A 19,897-nucleotide genomic window follows, 5' to 3' on the forward strand; every position below is an offset into this window, starting at 1 on the left:
CAATAAGAAAAAGCAGGTCTCTCTCAGTGTCTTTATTCTGTCCCTAAAAAAAGAAAAAAAAAAAAAGAAAAAGAAAAACTGTATCTATAGTATGATAACGACACCTTAAAATTTTTATTTTTATTTTAGAATAGTTATAGATTTACAAAGAAAATGTGAAGTTAGTATAGAGTTGCCATTTATCATCTTCCTTTAGCATAGTAATTCATCACAGTTAATGTACCCATATTAATATACTATTATTAACTAAAGTCCATGACTTATTTAGATGTCCTTAGCTTTTCTCAAATGTCCTTTTTTATTCTAAGATCTCTTTCAGTATATCACTTTTATTTAGTCATCATGTCTCTTTAAGATTCCCGTGGCTATGATGATTTCTTGTACTCTCCTTGTTATTGATGACCTTGACAGTTTTGAGGCATAATTGTCAGCATTTTGTAGAATGTTCCTTAATTGAGATTTGTCTGATGTTTTTCTCATGGTTAGACCGGGGCGATGGGATTTAGGGAAGAAGATCACAGAAGTAAAGTGCTATTTCTAATAACACATTTACTAGATGGCATAGAAAAAAGAACTATAACATAATGTTAACAATAATTAACCCTCAGGTCTACAGTTAATTCTTTTCTTCTCTAATTTATCTAAATCATTTTTTAAATATTTCTCTAAAACCAATTTTGTGTCTGTAAAAGGAAACGCCTAAAGGGAAAAGCAAGTAGTTAAATATGGAACAATAGCAGAAATATGTCCATCTGCTGTCCCTCCTCCCATGCTCAGAAATGGGGTGACTACACTTGTCTACCAGCTGCTGCTTCTCCTCCGTGTCACCAACATTCGGGCCATTAATTTGACAGCTGTCGAATGACTTCTAGGTACATCTATTTAGGCTAGAGATAGAGAAGGGCAAACTATTTGGAGAGACTTGTCTTTTTTCTTCCTTACATCTTTCTTACATATAGGCCAACATCGAATATGCTTATAAATGCAAAAAGGGAGAGTTCAGCTCATTAAATTTTCATCTATGTGGAGAGAAGATCATGAACTACTAGGTGAAAAGTCAAGTTGCAGAATAATATAAATAGTATGATATAATTTAACAAAAAGATACAATATATACATCTCTAATAAATCATATATGTGCATTTTCTAGGTCTAGAAGGGTATGTATCAGTCTATAATTTCCTGAGAGGAAGGAGAATTAAAAGAGAAGCTGTTTGTTTTTGTTTTTGTTTTTGTTTACTTTTTAGACTTTCATATTATGTAAACTTTACCATAAGCAACTTCCATTATTATAAAAAAAATTTGTAAATATCAAAAAGCATTAAGCCAAAAACTCATTTATTTATAAAGTTAAATTAACTACTGCAAACAAAATTCGGGATAGTTCCAAAGAGTAAACCAAAAAAAGAAGTTTCAATAAATTTCAAGCATGACATACCAAGATTACAATTCTTTTTTTATCTAAGAATGTAAACGTCATTTTTATGTGTTTTGTTCTTTTCTTTTTAATTGAAATTAAATATAGCTCTCTGTATTCCTTGTACATCTCTCTACCCCCAACTCCCATTATGTTAAAAAGGATGTACATGACAAGCACTAATGTCAGGCAGACACGTTCCTCAGCCATAACTGATTAGTCCACCAAGTCTTTTCCAACAGCTGCAGCATCTAAAAGCTGTGAAGGTGATGCTTACACCTTCCTTCACTTCTTAACAAGCTGATTTGATACACACCTCAAGAGAATCTGTTAAAAACCCTTCAAAGAGTCTAACCCAGAAATGTAACACTAATCAAGTTCACAGCCACTCAGAGAGTAAACATTGTGTTCTTTAAAATTTTATTATTTACATTCTTTACTTATTTCCAAAATCATTGGGTATCACCTAGATTTGAAAAATGGCAAAGGTATTCAAATTTCCACCCAACTCAACTTCTTTGAGTTCAAGCATTGCACGCCTTTGTTACAGCACAAATAAATATGCTGCCTTGAACAGACAGCACGTTTTATACCTTTGTCCTTCATTTCTATCTCAGCATAACTTCATCAAATTAAATACTGCCAAACAGAGAGTACCGAGGAAATGAAACGTGGAAAGGGAAGCGCTGAGGAGAATAACAGGGTTGGGAAGGATTTAGCACATCACAGTAGCTGGCCCAAGGCAACCTAGAAGCAGTTTCAGAATAGATGGCCTTGAGGGAATTCACTTTTGTAAGATATATAGTTCTATTTACTAAGTTTTTTATGGTTCCTAGGATAGAATAAACAAAAGTGATTTATTAGAGAAACAAGAGAGCTCAGAAAAGACCAGGCAGCTTCCCCAGTATCAGATTAGAAAGTCCTGCATGACAAGACTTTATTTCACAAATATGATTTGTTGACTCACAAACAAGGCTTGGTTAAAAAAAGAATCTAAGGCCATGGACTTCTGGGACCCAGACCCAGAACCTATGGGTCAAGAAAGGGTCTACTGATACTCACTTAAGTGCATCTGGAATCCGAGTAACCTAGATCATCAATATCTAGGGATACTGGAAACCCTACACTGATGGTTGTGTATCATCTCACAAGTTCTTGACAAAATGAGGCAGGTAAACAGCTGAATAGCTGACCAAAGCTTCATATGTGTAAGGAGGGGAAACTATCCAGGCCCTCTTAATGTCAACTCAGCAAGTGAGTACTAGGTATAAAGTCTAGCTCACCTTCCAAGCAGTCATTCATCTCTCTGCACTTCTATGTATTCGATTACTATCTGAGTGTTAATTAATGCCAGGGCCTGTGCTAGATGCTGGAGTTAGAAAGATTAATAAGCCTTGGCTCTTCCCTCAAGGATATTAAAATCTCTAGGAGGCTATTGTTTGTTTTTGCCAGACCAATTCCTTCCAAATCTCTTCCTCAAATTGTCTGAAAGATTATACTTCTGACTTCTGGAAAGATAGAAGCAGCAATGAAAGCATAGTTTGAACCTTCTCAAATCTCCACGATAAAAAACAAACAAACAAACAAACAAAAATGAATGACTAATATCAAAACCAAAACCAATGGACAATGCCACAAAATTGGGTGAATTCGAAAGTATCCTCTTGAATTCCAGAACACATATGGTCTGTTAGAAATCACTGACACCTACAAGATTCACAAAGTCTCAGTATCTTTGAGGAAAGAAGGAAAAGGAAGCAACGGGGTGAACAACAGGCCTGGACCAGAAGACTTCAGAGCAGCCAACAGATCCTCACTGCAAAGCCTGGCTGGCCAGTTTGAGAATAGCATCTAAAACTGGAAGGTTGTAATCTACTCCGACAACAGGTGAGTAGGAGGGGCCTACACCAAGTCGGAGGGCGTCAACTCTGTAAACGGCTCCCCCAGGACTCTATTCAGGATTGGAACCCACATGATCAGGAACTGCCAGGCATGGAAGTCAACGTGAGCAGGGCAGAAAAAAACAGAGAAAAAGGAAAGAGAAGATCCAGACAAAAAAGAAAGAGGGGAGCAAGCCAGGAACACTCGGAAAGTGTTTCTTAACAGCTTTATGAGTATGTAATTTATGTACTATAAATTTCCTTTTTAAAGCGTACAATTTAAGGCTAGGTGTGTACATACCAGAATCTTACCAATGTTTTGATAACAGTGTCTGCTAGTTATAGACGATTTTTTTCCTCTTAGCTCAAATTAAAATTTTTTTTCTGTAATAAACATGTATAATTTTTGTAATTAAAATTTTTATTCATTTTTAAACAGTGTGGTTTCACTTCTGTCCAGAATAAAGAAATAATGACTGGGTTCACGATTATTTTGTAACTCCACTTCAGTTGTCTTAGCAAACACTCGATTCTTTTCCAGTGTGGATTTATTCACACATACTCATCAGGGCTTTTTTCCTTTCAAAATACTCTGGTTAATAGATCATTTAAAGTATGTGGGCTCCACTTGAATTTTTGCAAATTAGTTCAGTTCACTTCAGTTCGAAGTGCACGCTTTAATTTAGAATGATCCTTGGTGAAGTTTCAAAGCAGGACAAACAAAATCCTATATGTAATTTTAAGGGACAAAAATGCAAATCTCTTAAACAGATTAATATTTTGCTGCCAAAAAAGACCTTCAAAGAGGTGATAAATGTTCTCTGCAATCCCACCTTTTCTTCAGACATTTATGTGATTTCAATAAATTTTGCAAATGCTTTTCTAGATAGCTACAAAAGTTCCTTCTCATTTTAGGATGTTAAGATACTAGTGTCAATTTATAATGGTCCTGCTTTATCACTCTGGGGAACATGAATTTGAATCCAAAACTTCTAAATGTTCTGATCCACTTCATGAAAGTTATAAAGGATTTATGTAGCTTCAGGATTTTTAAATGTGTTCACCAAATTCATGTTTATTTACTTTATCTTGATTTGCCAAAGCCCTAAAACTCAGCTATCTACTTTGTGCAAAGGAAATAACAACACTCTCAGAATATTGTCATGAGGTTTAAATAAGCTAATATATATAAAACTCTTAATACAGTACATGCTCATGATAATCACTCAATAAATGGTAGCTATAGTCTATGGCCAGGCTATCCTGAACAAGCCCGATGCCATCTGATCTCGGAAGCTAAGCAGGGTCGGGCGTGGTTAGTACTTGGATGGGAGACCACCTAGAAAGACCAAGTGCTGTAGGCGTAAAAAATAAAAAAAATAAAAAATAAGGATTGCAAACTGACAAGGTCCTGGCAATCTGTGAGGTCAACCAAGGGTTGCCTCGCCTAAAAAATAAAAAAATAAAAAATAAATAAGTGGTAGCTCCAATTAATAATATTGAAATATATTTTCAAAGCTTTTCTATTTTCACCCAATTCCCCCTTTCATACTAAAAGTTCCTATGGTTACAGTCTTATCTCCTGTAAGTTCTGCCTAAACCACACCCACCATACTGCATAGTTCAAGCATGAACACACTTCAGTATTATATACATGATAGGTCATGTGTCTCCTTCTGTCTCCTTCTCCTCAGCTGATCCTTAAACTGCAACCCATAACCCTAGTGAGTTATGCCCCAAATAAACTAGGAGCCAAAGAAGACTAGAGGTCATACTATAAATAAGCTCTACACATGCTATATTTGCTTAAGGAGGTGGGTCATAGCATGCTGCATAGAAGAATGCCACTGCATGATGTGCAGATCTATATTTGGTTACCAAAAAACTGAACACCTGTTTTTTCCCCAGAGATACGACGTAAAAATTAAAGGTGAAAATAACTACCACAGAAATACTAAAGAGCAAAGTTCACAACCTACATTCTAAGCACAGTATAAAATATTTTAACCCATGTCAAATGCCAGACACTTCACACAGACCATGAATCCAAGAGACAAGAGTTATATCAGATGAACCCCAAAATGCCCTCACATCGTGCCACAGATTTTACAGCAAATGATTTAAATGACTCTCTTCTTTACAACTGTTCCGTTGTTTTACTGAGTCTAAAAGGCATGCATATGGTAAATATAACAATATTTCAAATTCTAATGCAGGCAATTAGAGTGAAATAAAATACACAATACCATTCTTTCCACCTTTTCAAGGTAATGTGATGAAATGGAACTAGGTAGCACTCAATATGAAGCAGGTGTCTTATATAAAACCCAGTTAATAGTATCAATATTATAATTGATATAATTATATACAACATATATCAATAAAGGTCTCTGTCCCATGAGGGCTTTAGGATCCCTCTCGAACCCACAAACATGTGGAAGGACTTTTCTCAAAACGCTTCAGTGGCAAGGACCATTTGATCAAAGCGTTTTAAAAAAACAATGCTTAAAATGTTGTATAACACTGTATTAACAGCTGTTACTTATTGAATAGAGCAACCAAAGGATGCGTACGGTCTTTTAAGACCCTTAGGGCTCAAAAACCAATTTGCGTTACTAACTTAATCCTGTACATTTTCATAAGGCTAAGCAGGAATCAATCAGCTGGTCTGGGTATAATCTCAGGTTCTGATGTGAGATCATGAGGATCGTAGACCTAGGCCAACGGACAATCCCGACAGAGTTCCGGATGATGCCACAAAAACAGCTGACTTTATTAAACAAAGACTAGTTCACTCTGTAGAGGTCTCAATAAAGAGCACATAAATCTATGTCAAGAAATCCTTGGGTGCGGCAGAGGAAGAGTTTTCAACAAAGTGACTAAAAGGTGAATTGCCTATAAAGTCAGACCGAGAAGTCCAGACAACATCCTATAAGCACTAAGAGCTGTCTACGGAAAGTTTTGTAGTATGTCGAAATGATGGAAGTACTTTAGGAACATTAATCTGACCATGAGCCAGATCAATTCAAGTGTGTGTGTGCACATGCATTTTGTGGGCAGGAAGGGTGTACAGGTGGTATTGGTGGATGAACGTGGTCCGTGCGGGAGCAGGAGTGTGGTGTGTCTGTGTCGCGGAATTAAAAACAGAAGAAAGTAAACCAATTGGGATGCCACATCGATAACTTAGATATAAGGTGATCCAGGTCTGGACAGAGGATTTGGGAGTGGAAAGGAAGAAATGCATTCAAAGCTAAAAATATGAAGACTGTCTGAATACAGGGGTGGAAAGAAAAAAAAGAAATCAAAGGTAAACTACAAGGCTTGAGGATAGGTCGCTGAATTATCGCCATAAACTGAAAAGGAGATGTCAGGAGAAGTATGCAAGGCTTAAAAACATGAACTGATTTTATGAAGTGACATAAAATATCCAGCCGTAGCCAGCACTGCTGGCAGGTATGATATAAAGAGCCCCAGTGACCACGAGACTGCTGAGAATGGGTGACACTAGAAAAAGTACTGGATTGATGGCATTTCCATTACGGGTGAGTAAGCTGTGTGCAAAAACAAGTTTAAATCAAGCCATTTTTACATAGGCATACCATTTTGCAGTACTTCCAATCTCAGCAATATCTACTCTAATGCTTTAAACTGTGCTCATGAACACATAAATATTAAATAACACCACCAAATGTAGTTCTAGCAAACAGTGATAAGTGTGTATTACATTATTAATACAAAATTGATTCTGTTGCTTGCATTTATTTAGGAATTTGGGCTTTTCTAGTATTTTTCTTATATTAACTAATCTTTTCTTTGCAATTACTCTGTGAGGAAATCCACACAATTTGTTTGGATCAAGGATATAAAGACTAGTCTACATACAGAAGAAAATATCTTACATTAAAAAGTTTTACTTGATCACTTCCTGATATCTTATAGTTTTGTACAAAGCCATCTGAACCAAAAATAATCTTAACTTTTAATTCATGTTATTTCTGGCACTTCATCATGCACTAAATAAGACAGCAGCTCACATAAATATCAAGTTCCTCCTTAACCATTTTAAAGGAAATTATAACTTCTTTGTGAAATTCAAGGATCAAGGGACTTAGTGGTATGACTCATTAGGAATTTTGTAATCTTTGATTTATAACTGAAATTAGGAAGCATAGCACTTGGAGAAAGCAAACTTATAAAGAAGCTTAACAAACAGTACAAAACCTTGATCCAGAAGTCAAAATGGCTACACTTTGAAATAAACACTGTGACATTCTTTCCTGTATTATCTCAAGACTGTAAGAAGTAAAATTTGTACAGATAAAAAGTAATCACTGGTTCATTAGTAGTGACAAATGTACCATACTAAAGTAAAATTTTAGCAATAAGGGAAACTGGGCGAGGATGTAGGAACTCTCTATACTATCTTTGTAACTTTTCTGTAAATTTAAAACTACTCTAAAATTAAAGCTTTCTTTTTAAAAGTAATCACTGTACTTCTTCTTACTTAAAGATCACCTTTTGCTTAATCTCATAAACCATTTATCCAGTCAATTTGTATTGAACAAATGGATGCTCAGCTCTGTACCATTTACAAAAATGAGTTAGACCTGATGACAAAGATATCATTTCCTTCTATTTCCAAACTCGCTTGAGGAGCTTAACGTCCAGGAGAGAAGAAATAAGACTCAGGATGTTGAAAGAGCAATACGCAAGAGTCATAAAACAACTTTTTCCCTCTTCTCAAGCTCCCCTGTAAACCTATTCTGCAAGACTAAATCTTTCTCTGGCCCTGGATTAAATCTAAGGCAAGACTCACAGTTGTGTGCCAGGTGTTAGAAAATAAAAAGTCCCTAAAATAGTCTCAGTTTAGTAATTAAATATCCAGTCCATATAAAAACCTAACTGTGAACTCCATTCGAAAGCAGGGCATTGCCTCCCCTGGCTCAGGCCTGCAAGATGCCTGCAGTGGGGCTTGGGTGGGAGGACAGGTCCAGCTTCCTCTCCTCACCTGGACAGCAGATCTCCCTAGTCTCCTATTATCTGATGAGCAGTTGCTTCAGATCCCTGAGGGGAGCTTGCTATACAGATGCTCAAAGCTGATTGCTCTATCCATAGGCAGGCGCCCTGCCCCATCCTTGACAAGCATGAAGGCACCCTCCCTGGATGGTCACTTACAATTCCACAGAATACCTCGGGCCCACTGTCAGTGGGAAATAGTTCCTTCCCACCCACTGTCCTCTCTTCCACTGGCTCTGTCAGCCAGCTTCTTCCCCTTCAGATTTCTCTGGCATGAGAAATTTCTATGACGCACAGTCCGTTCTGTCCCCCAAGCTCCAGGGCACACATATCAGTCTTTCTTTGCCACCCTCTTGCTGAGATGGGACTCACAGTATACGAGCCACACCATCTCCCATTTCCAAATCTCCTTTAGCCTCGGCAGCTTCAGCCTTGTTCATTGGCTGAAGGTGGGTATGGAGCTGGCATCCCCAAACCTTATTCCTCACCCCACCCTTAGCAAGTCCTGCTTTAAGAGGTGCAGCACTGCACTTTGGACCAAGAGAGTGGTGGGCGCTTAGGACAGCAGCTCAAACTGAACCCCATTTTATCATTCTGCTGACACTATAACACTAGATAGAAAATAAGAGCTGTAAAAATAAGATCACTTTATGGTTTCAGTATAGGATGCTGCTTCAGAATTGGAAAAGGCTGATCAAACATCTAGCTTTGGAGCCAGATCTTAAACTTTTGGAGAACAGGAGTGGAGATGGGGCAGAGGAAGAGGGGCAGATCCACTAAAGGACATAGCCTCCTGCAGGGGCTCAGCTGTGGCCTCTTTTGTCAGATAGTATGAATTAATATATAAACACCTATTTTAACTGGTAATATTTATTCTTATTTCAGTGATTCGTGTGTTACTAGCCCCTGTAAATAAATGCCCCCAGAAGGCTGCTTGGTTTAGTTCCGACTCTGCTAATTGACAGATAAGCTCAGAAATTAGATGGACCTAGGTTCAAATCTTGCCCATTACTAGTTCTGTGACCTTGAGTAAGTAACATAATCTCTTTCACGTCTGTGATAATGCGATAATAATACTAACAATACCATAGGGCTGGTGCCAAAATTAAATGGACATATGTACACATCAGTGTATGGAGTGAAACCAATTCCTTACATACGTTGACTACTATATTTTTATTATTGCCATTATCATTAGCACTATTGTTAAAGATAACAAAAAATATGTATTTCTCTTGGAATCATAAAAGGATAGACCTGGTAAGGACTAACTTGAAAATCATCTAGTAGAACTCACTTAAAATTAAGTGAATCTAATTTCCCATTTTATTTAGAGCAATCAGCATTTGAGTGCTTGCTTTGTCACTGTTGATACTGAGCTCCAAGACATAGTGTTGTGGAGGCCACCTTATTTATCCTTACAGTCGATTGGAAAGTCAGAATGTTAAGAAAAATTGTAATGAAAGGTGTGAGAAGACCAATCTAAATAAGAATCCAGATGGAGAGACAATTATTTCTCAGGCCAGAAAGAGGATAGATCTGGGACAGTTACATGGATCAAGTGGCACCTGAGCTGGGCCCTGGAGGATAAGTGAAAATCTGCCAGGTGAACATGAGGAGAAGAGAATCCTAGCAAAGGAAAAATCACAAGCAATTAATGATGTACATTTAGCTATTAGGCCCAAAGTTCTTATTAATTTATCTAAGAAGTGGCCCTTTAAACATTTTCAAAAATTCTGTATTTTTAAAATAGAACACTTGCATGGTTGCCAGAGGTGGGGGGTGAGGGTAAAATGGGTGAAGGAGGTCAAAAGGTACAGACTGCCAGTTATAAAATAAATAAGTCCTGGGGACGTATGTCCAGCATGGTGACTGTAGTTAATGCTGCTGTATTGCATATTCGAAAGTTGCTAAGAGAGTAGATCTTAAACGTTCTCTTCACAAGAAAAAATATTTGTAACTATGTATGGTGACGAATGTTAACTTGACTTATAGTGGTGATCATTTTGCAATATATACAAATATCAAATTTGTACATCTGAAACTAATATAATTCATGTCAATTATATCTTAAAAAATTTAAATTAACTAATTGAATTAAATAGAATACTTGCATTCTAAATAAATATTTGACAGTATTTTAAGCAATATTAAATTAAAGTGAAAAATATAGGTAACATGAATACACAATCCTACATAAACAAGTAATTTGACTCAGAAGGGTCAGCTCTGATAAGCAGTTCCTTTCAAACGTTTGTCTTCCCTCCATTTTTGAACTCACTGAAATTCTAAAAACTCCAAGCACTGTATTTGAATCATCTTCTTTATCTACCCCCTACCCTCTGCATGTACATCTCCCCCCAACCCCGGCCCCCCCAACACACACATTTACTCTGTTTCTATTACAGCAGCAGTTCTGGTAGTTCTAAAGGCAAATCGAAGGCTGGGGCAGGATGAAGGCAGCCACTCACATGCGAGGTCATTTGGGTGGCATAACTCCAAAAGGGTTGGGGACCCCTGACCTGAAACTTTATTTCCTATAACCATTCACATTCTCAATCTCTCTCTCCTCTCCTCTTCTCTCTCTCTCTTCCCCCTACAACACCCCACCCCCACTGTCTCTGGGACGCATGAATGGATATTATAGCTACAATTAACTCAAGGCATTTTTACAGTAATTCAAGTTGAAACATGGCCACTACATACGGAGCCCCTTTACTATGCACCTCATTTTACAATTCCCTCAGATAATCTCTTAAAGTTTTGCTGAAACTTATTTTGATAGTCAAGTTCTGTTGTAATCTATGAGTTGATTTTTCAGCAATCATCTGGCCTCTCTATGATTCTGCCCTCTTCCCATTCCAATGCTGAAGGAAAACAAAACAAAACAAAACAAAAATAAAAGCTACTGAAGTTTTAGTCAACATTCTCACACCCTATTCCATATATTGCTACCTAAAAATGCATGCATCTAGTTAAAGCACAGATTTTACCAACTTTTCGACTTAGTAGTTTGTTACCAGCTTTAAGGAAATGTAGACTAAAAGAAGGTAAATATCTTAGTTTAGATTAAGCACTCCCCAAAGTTATATGAGAAATGCTATTTAAAATAATATTAAATGAGAAAAAATACTTCTAATAGGTGCAAATATTCTAATAGGTGCATTTCTTAAATTACAACAGGAAATGAATGAGAACCAGTAAAAGGGTTTATAACTATTTACAGTCTTCCAAAGAATTTACAGTCTTCCAAAGAATGAAACCGAGGCAGGTACTGGGCAACTGTGGTCTCCCAGCCATTGCCACCTTCCATGGTGGTACTCTTGGGACTCACAGATTTTATTAAACCCCAAAATCTTTACTGAGTGTTTATTATGTGAAGGATACCATGTGACATGATATAGGGAACATAAAAATAAATTCTATGAAATAGTGGCTCTCCTCTTGGGTGATAAGATTCATACAAATAACCACAGAATAGCAAGTACGATAAGCCCTAAAAAACAGAGATTCTACTAGCAGAGATTACAGTTTTTAGAAGGACCAGAAGACCTCATGCAGAAACAAGCATTAGAGCTAGATTTTGAAGGAAGAGCAGGATTTAACTGGGCAGAAATGGGAAGAACACTGCGTTAATAAACACAAAGAAAAAGAGGAAAGAATATATTCGAAGAATCCAAGTAATACAGTTTGTCAGAGACAGAATAGGCCAGAAAATGTCAAAGAGCCTCAGTCTGGGAAATTCCTCCATGGCAAACTAAGTGCCAAAAGCTTCCGGAAAGGCGTGGGGGATGAGTGCTGGGCAGAGCAGTGGAAACAGAATAGAAACGAGACTTCTCATATTTGAGAAATACTTGACCCCAGAGAAGTCCCGAAGATTGAGAGCTGCCACCCCTCACCAGCTATAGCTAGCCTTCTGACTACATGGCCTTTGCAAATTCAGAGAGCAGAAGCAGTCAAATATATGGGTTAATTTATGGTATAGAAATTGTAAGTATGGAGTCAGTATAAGTTTTAGGTTTTTAAAAGTTTGAATTTCTTTTTAGGGTGCTACTTTGGTAAGTAATCAACAAAATCTACACACGTATATCCTTCCTTCTGTTGTTTGAAACTATGTGGGTCTCAAGTGAGGATTTGGGAAGGCAAATAAGCAAGAAATTTAGAAGTACCTAAGGCAACCCGAAATGCAGATACTTCAGTTTTCAAGAGGATAATATGAATTATAATCAGATTACAATTAAAGATTCTAGAAGCATAATTAGAAATAACAAAGATTTTCAAATAACCTCACACAATTATGCCTTGTGAGATCCTTGTGGATTCTACTGAACAATAATTTAACAAGTTACATCTAATGTAGTGGAGTATGCAGATGCCAATAATATGTACAAATCAGTGTATATCTCAACAATTATTTAACAAGTTACATCTACTCAACAATAACTTAACAAGTTACGTCTAATATAGAGGGGTATGCAGATGCCAAGGGGGTAGGAAGAGAACAAACAGTCCAAGAAAACATAAAAGCAGGAAATAGTTCAGGAAGAAGGAGTGAACAAATTCTAGAGAAAAAAAGGCAGCATATATAAGAGTTGAATGAGGCCTTTAGAAAATGGAACTTGAATAAATACAAAATGTAAAGCAGTTATTAAAAGCAGGAATGACTTAAGCAGATTTATACCTGGTTATTTTTAAGAGCCTGACTTGAGATATTCTAACATCGACAAATAAAAACATCTTTCTTCGTTCAAAATTTAGATGTTTCCTTGTCAACAGAAACCCGTATCTGCATATCCAAAACAGAGCACTAATAAAATCTTGGCAACCTTTGCCCCATTTGCTTTCCAAGTGTCTTTCAGAGAAGTGATAAACTGGGAACAACTGGGTGGCACCACCACACCACAAGTATTTGAGGTGCTTCTGCAAATCTCATGATGACACAAATAACATCTCAGAACAGTGACAATAAAACAAACCACTTTATTCGCAAAGCCTTTTCTGACCCCTTTTGGCCACATGAATCTCTCCATCCTTGGAAACATCACTGTAATTGGCTCTGGTCTCTGACAACCCACTTCCAGTCTCCCTAACCGTGTGCTCTTATTCCCCAGCTGAGTGAAATGATAATATTTTAGATATATTGGGTTACATAAATGTAATAGTCAATTTTTTAAAAAGTTCCTGAGGATAGGGGTTAAATCACACTTATCTTTGCAAGCCCAGAATAGAATCCTCAGAAGTTTCTTGTTGAATTGAAAAGCCTGCTACTAAACTTTCTTAAGAGTATTTATACATGCTTTCCTGTTACAAACTGTTCTATAACAAGAACTCTGAAATAATTATTTTTGCTAAGAACAATTAAACTTCAAAAGAGCACTAATGGTTACTCTATTTGTTGTATATAGAGTCTTGAAAGGAAAACATGATATGAAACAGCATATCACAGACTAGTCAAAGAGAACTTCTCTAATAAATCTTATTTTCAAAATCAAACAATTTTAGATCTGAATAATACCTGTACTTCATTTCCTTTAATATTAAAAACAAATAAGGAATTGCTTTGAAAGTAAAATCTTTCTTAGCAAAAGGAAACCATTTTCTAAATTTTAAAAGATATATATTGGTTCTAAGGTTAATTATTGTGACTTAGCTTAATACTGACATGAATCAACTACTTCTGTTCTTTGTTCTTCCATTTCATCCAGTGTTGTACAAGACATTTTCTGGCCCCCACAGGTACATGGGGTACAGAGACTGTGCATTAACATGCAAATTTAGTGAACTAAGTACTATCTTTAATGTCATCCATTATAAAACACACAGACCTTATTCCAACAGGCTAATGTTGCTGATCACATTGTAAAACACTTAGCAAAGATGAGTCCATCTGTCCCCTGACTTCATAGAGTCCCCTGAAACACTGTCTGAAAAACAGTGGTAAGGGGGGAAAAATATTAAAATAATTCACGCCTGAACTTAGAAGGCCATTGCTTCTGTGACGGATATAGGATACTAGAGTGTCCTTCCTTTTTCACCACCAAGATGAGAAATTGTATGTAATACACAATCTCAGATACTATTTCATTTATCTGTATATTAAAATACCCTTTGATAAACACATTACTTTTTTATGTCAAGCAAGAATTCATTAATCTTTTCAAATGGAAAATTAATTTTGGAATCAGAAAATATTGGAAATTTGTTTTAAAATATTGAGAATTTCTACTAGAAATTTTTCATTATCATTATTCTTTCAAAACTTCAATCTTTTACAAGATTAAAATCCATCTTCTTTAAAATTGCAATACTTCTGTCACACATTTATTGAATTTCCCTTTATAACTGTTCCAGAAAGACTGAAAAAAATCTTCTCTGGGCACTTATGTTAAAGGTGACATCAATGCAATGTGCCTCCTGATAAAAAGGGTCTCTGAGGAAAAAAAATTACTTTTTCTCTAATAAAAATGGGGACTGAGGTGAGGGAAAACCCTGTATTTCTAAATGTCACAGTATATTTAGATCTTTAATTTGATAATTTTTCTATGTAAGTAAAATAGAGAATTTAATCAAGTATACAGCTACTTTTGGATTTTAAAATGGATTTTGTCTTACTTTTCCATTAGTTTGTATGTCTAGCCACTATCTGTTTACCAATTCTCCTTTCTTTTACCTTATAGTTTTTATTCAAATCAAACTTCAAAAAAATCAGGCGAGTTTTAGAGCTGATTCCCTACTAGTTATGCTAATGACTCAGTCGACAGGAAAACATATTCTAATGGCATTATATCAGAGTTAATCTTGGGAAAGTTTCAAAAAGCAAAACACTTTAAATTAGAAATTAGAGAAATTAGCCCCAAATAATCACAAATTAGGTCTAAGTAGAGAGGTGGTATTTTCCCAGTCAACAGAAAGTAGCTACAGTTTTACTGTAGTACATCTATGTTAATGTTTAACTTACATAGAACAATATCTATATATTTAAGTTTTTCTTCACTATTTAAAGCTAACTGGTAAATTTTAGGAAAATATATCAGTAAATTTCCATATAACTTATTTCCCAAAGAATGTGGCATAATAACATGTGTATTTTTCCCCTAGTTATTACAGCAGTAAAAATTCCGGAAGTACTGTTTTTAACATGAGGTGGTTTATGGGACTACTGCCTTGCTACAGTAGTTATATTTAAGAAAGAAAGAATTTTCTCTTAAAATTAAAAAAAATCAATAAAGTTGTAAAAAGAAAGGAAGAGACTGAATAACTAAGTTGGAGAGGGGACAAACACAAGCAGATGAAGACATCGATCAATTCCAGACGTTATTTGTACATTCTATGTCCTAAGGAAGGAAGACTTCTCTACAAGACTATAAAGAAAAACTTCCATATATAGTAACCCCACAACTACTTTCTCTATTTAGTCTCCATTTTAAGGCTTTTATGGTATAATTCCATTGGGGGAGAGTCCTTGCTCTATTTTTATACCACAGGTTTTATTCTCTCTCAATAAAAATTACTTTTAAAAAATTATGGATGAAGAATTGCTCCAAGAAAAGTCAGTTAATAAATTTTAAATCTTTTAATTATATTGGATTTTTTGTAACTGCTTTTTAAAAATCATTTTAGATAATGCTTAAGTCAAATTATTTTTTCAAAACTAATACAGGGAGTGGTTCCTATTACTAAGTGACTTCATAGGAAGCATTGATGCAGCTAACAACCAAAAGGCAGTTCACCTTTTAGTTATGACTGGCTACTGTTAGCACTGTGATTCCAGACATATTAGGACAAATGCATATAAATCAAATAATGCACGCTCTTATTCGCCTCAAATTTAAATTCATTTCCTAGCAACACTGGTTTGAAATTCTAGGAAGTCCTCAGTCACTGGTTCAACTACTAAAGTGATGAGACAAACACCTACACAGGCCTGGAAGCAGTCTTGCACAATGCAATGTCTGGTAATAACCACAAAAGGCTTTTGACGTCCAAAAACTACATGAAATAGCCCCAGATCAAAAATCTTTAAACAAAAGTAAAAAGGGTGGCTATCTGTAAAACACTAACTTTAAGTACCCGTGTATACCAACATTATTAAAACAAAGGATTTTGAGAACAGCTCATCAACCTTACACTATCCTTGCCCCACTTTGAAGTTTGAGGCTGGCTCCTTCCGTATTTATACCTCGCTAGACACTTACCTTAGTCCTACATTCACTCTCTCAAATTACTCATAAATATCACTCTCCTTCTCTAGACATATAAGCCTACAAGGGCTGGGATCACTGGTCTCACTCATCTTTGCATCCACCACAGCACTTACAACACTGCTTCATTCACTATGTTAAGTGAAAAATCTTTAAAACATACTTAGATTTCTATCATTTTTTGTTTGTGTCGCTTAGAGGAGTAAAAAGAAAATGTTATATTACTTTTCTCATAATAGTTTAGAAAATTCTCATCAATTTCTGATATACTTTGGTAAACACTCCTCTAATAATTTATTAACAGGAAGAAGAGCTGAAATAAGAAATAGACAGTAAGAATATGAACCATAAAAATAAAGTTAGGACGTATTTAATACTTAGTATTCAATAAGATAAAACTCGGTATTTACTAGCTGGTATTATCTCCAGGTATAAAAAGTTGCAGGGGATATAAAATGCAACCTTTACTACTGTGCTTCCATACTGAGGGGTTTGTTTGTTTATTATGATTTAGAGAAGGTTTTGGTGAACGGAGGCAAGAAATAAAGCCAAGTTCACACATTACAGTGTAAATGCTTCCTTTCCAGAGACAGATCTCAAACACGTATCAGCTTTTGTACATTCTACACTAAAGTCTGTTTTAAACTACCAAGTCAGACTTTTAGGGAAAATTTTGAAATTTTATCTATGAAAATTTTCATGTTTTACATACCCCTCCGGCATGTTTCTGCTCCAATCTTACTTTTTAAAATTATATATAGAAAAGTATTGGAAAACCAGTATTGTGTTTGCTAATTGGATCTATACTAGATTTTTCTAAAAAAAATAAACAAGTCAGAAATTAATAAATAATAATTTCATTTAGTTTTTATGAACAAAAACAATGCTCTTATATGCTAAATCATCTTATGTTTAGAATCTGGTACTAAACATAACAGAAACAAAAATACAATCAAGGAACAATTTTCTTCTGAAGTTGATTTTAGTGACTAATTCCCTGGATTAGCTCATTTGTCCATTTTGAAATGGAATCACATTGCATCTGATCTTAGACTTTCCAGCCTCCAGACTGTGAGAAAAAGATTTCTTCTGTTTACAAGACACTCAGTCTATGGTATTTTGTTATAGCAGCTCAAAGGACTAAAATGACAGTGAAATGCAAAGAGGAACTTCAAAGGACTTCAGGGCATAGGTGGTCCAGAAGAACTCGAATAGAATGAATAGATTTTTAGACTAATTTTGTCATCTACATAACATCCAAAAAAAATATCCATATGGAAAAGGAGGAAAACTAGAGTTAGTGCACATAGAATGAGCAAGAGTAGATAAAGGTATTTCACTCTAAATCTCCAGACAAGGATTGAGCAAGACAATGTATTCGTTCATTTACTATAGCGAGTACCCTGGTGAACATAATAAAAGAATATTATGACAAATATATATGACAGTTGAGAATCTCAGTTTACACAAAATATTCTCACAGTATCTGTAGCTATATATCAACATAGATTTACTCTGGAACTGGAAATCACAAAATTTACTCTGTAATCTGGATAAAGAGATGACAAAAATTACACTTTAAATTGGAAGACATTCCTTTCTCACTATGTAACACATATGGCTTTAAAGATTAACAACTTTCTACTCTGAAAAACAGATTTAATGTAGCACTGTTTTGTTGCTTCAAAATTAAATAAAAGGGAATTTGTGAAGTCTAAATTAGGCCATTTTTCAAAAGTCTACACTTCTCCCACATCCCACCCCAAACATACACTCCAAAATCTCTTTCTTACAGCCTTATCTTCTTTCCAGACATAACCAAAGTGTCACCACTTGAATTTAGAAAGCAGGAGAAACTGGCCTCACTTGGAAAGAGGTCATTATGAAGGACATTTTTTGTTCATGTTGTTGCTTTATACCAGTCTAGTACTCCTCATCAGGGGACAGATGGAAAAACCACAACTTACCAACTGTTTATAATGTGCGCAGATGGCTGTTTCTGTTTTGAATCTTCCATTCTTTTATTTCCCATTTGGTGTCTGTGGATATGAACACTTGCTCTCCCAAGGCTTCTTCCTGTGCAATGAGGGCTCCTCTGGCATAGTGCCTCACTCTTCCTCCATCCACACCTCTCTTCAATATAGCCAAAGCGGCTTCATTCCTGGGTGTGTTTGCTCACATTTGCCTTCCCATACTACTCACAATCCTGTTATCATAACTGAGAAAATCCTTACCAATTCTCAGTCCAAGACAAGTTGAATCAAAGCCCTGTGGCTTAAAATGAGCTGGACTCAAACTCAGCTCCTAAGAGGACCCCAGCAAATGAATACCCACAGCAAGCTTAAACTAAGTTATTTCTGGAAGTGTCTCAGAGAGAATAAAAGGGAAATGAGGCTGTAATGGGCTTTAGAAGAGCTTTATTAAATACATCTAATCAATTACAAAAAAAAATGATCTAGAAATTTCAACTGATGGAATTTGCTAGTTAATTTTAGGAGCTGGTAATAACATACACAAATTATTATGAGCAATCTGAGTGTTGGCTTTGTTTCTATGTAATTTTCATTCTTGAGAACTGAGGAAACAGATGTCATAAGTCTATCAACCATATGGGTGGTAGAGTTATAAAAATGTTTTTTGTACATTTTCTAAATTTTCTAAACGATTTTCATTTAGGCAACAGTGGCAATGATAAAAAATAAAATAAATTTTATGTTGGCATTTTTGCCAAATATTTTTATTAAGGAACTATTTGCATATAGTTAGAAGTAGGCAGATCCCTGCCTTGTCATTCAATAAATTAAACAATTATTGAGTATCTACAATGTGCCTGAATCTGTATTGGTACAAAGGGTTCAGACTATTTATGTTGTAGAAACAGAATATAGTGGGAGACAGAATTGTGCACGTAGAAATTTTAAAATAACATGAGTATTAAGGAATCAAAAAATTCCCATTTCACAACCATCATAGTAATAATGGATTCAGGCAAGAATCATCAATGAATGTTAATAAGTAAAAGTTTGAAAGTGTCTCATTGCAAAATACTTATTATTAATCTGTAAGTACAAAGTTCTTATTAACTGTACACTAGAGAAACCTAGCAGACACCATCTTAACCCAGTGATAAAAGTTAGCATCACATATAATGTATGTCAATTACATCACAATTAAAAAAAAAAAGTTAGCAACACCAATAAAGGGACAAATCAACATCTCGTGTCTCCTGATATGATGCACTAAGAAGGACACACATCTGTTGTATTTATTCTAAAAAGTCATATTCAATTTGAGTGACTTCCTACAGAGTAAGTGACCTCTTCAAAATGTCAAGGTAGTAAAATGGAAGAAAAGAGTAAGGAACTAATCCAAATTGAAGGAGA

The 19,897-nt window shown here is 35.6% G+C and overlaps 1 protein-coding gene and 1 pseudogene across 3 annotated transcripts in view; one reads left to right on the plus strand and one right to left on the minus strand.

Moving 5' to 3' along the window:
• Positions 1-19,897, minus strand: part of TBC1D4 (TBC1 domain family member 4) — a 166,719-nt gene that overhangs the window by 98,782 nt on the left and 48,040 nt on the right. The window lies entirely within an intron of this gene.
• On the plus strand, positions 4,543-4,661 carry LOC120622488 (uncharacterized; annotated as a pseudogene).

Source organism: Pteropus medius, unplaced genomic scaffold, assembly GCF_902729225.1.
Source record: "Pteropus medius unplaced genomic scaffold, Ma_sr-lr_union100, whole genome shotgun sequence".
Taxonomy (NCBI): Eukaryota; Metazoa; Chordata; class Mammalia; order Chiroptera; family Pteropodidae; genus Pteropus; species Pteropus medius.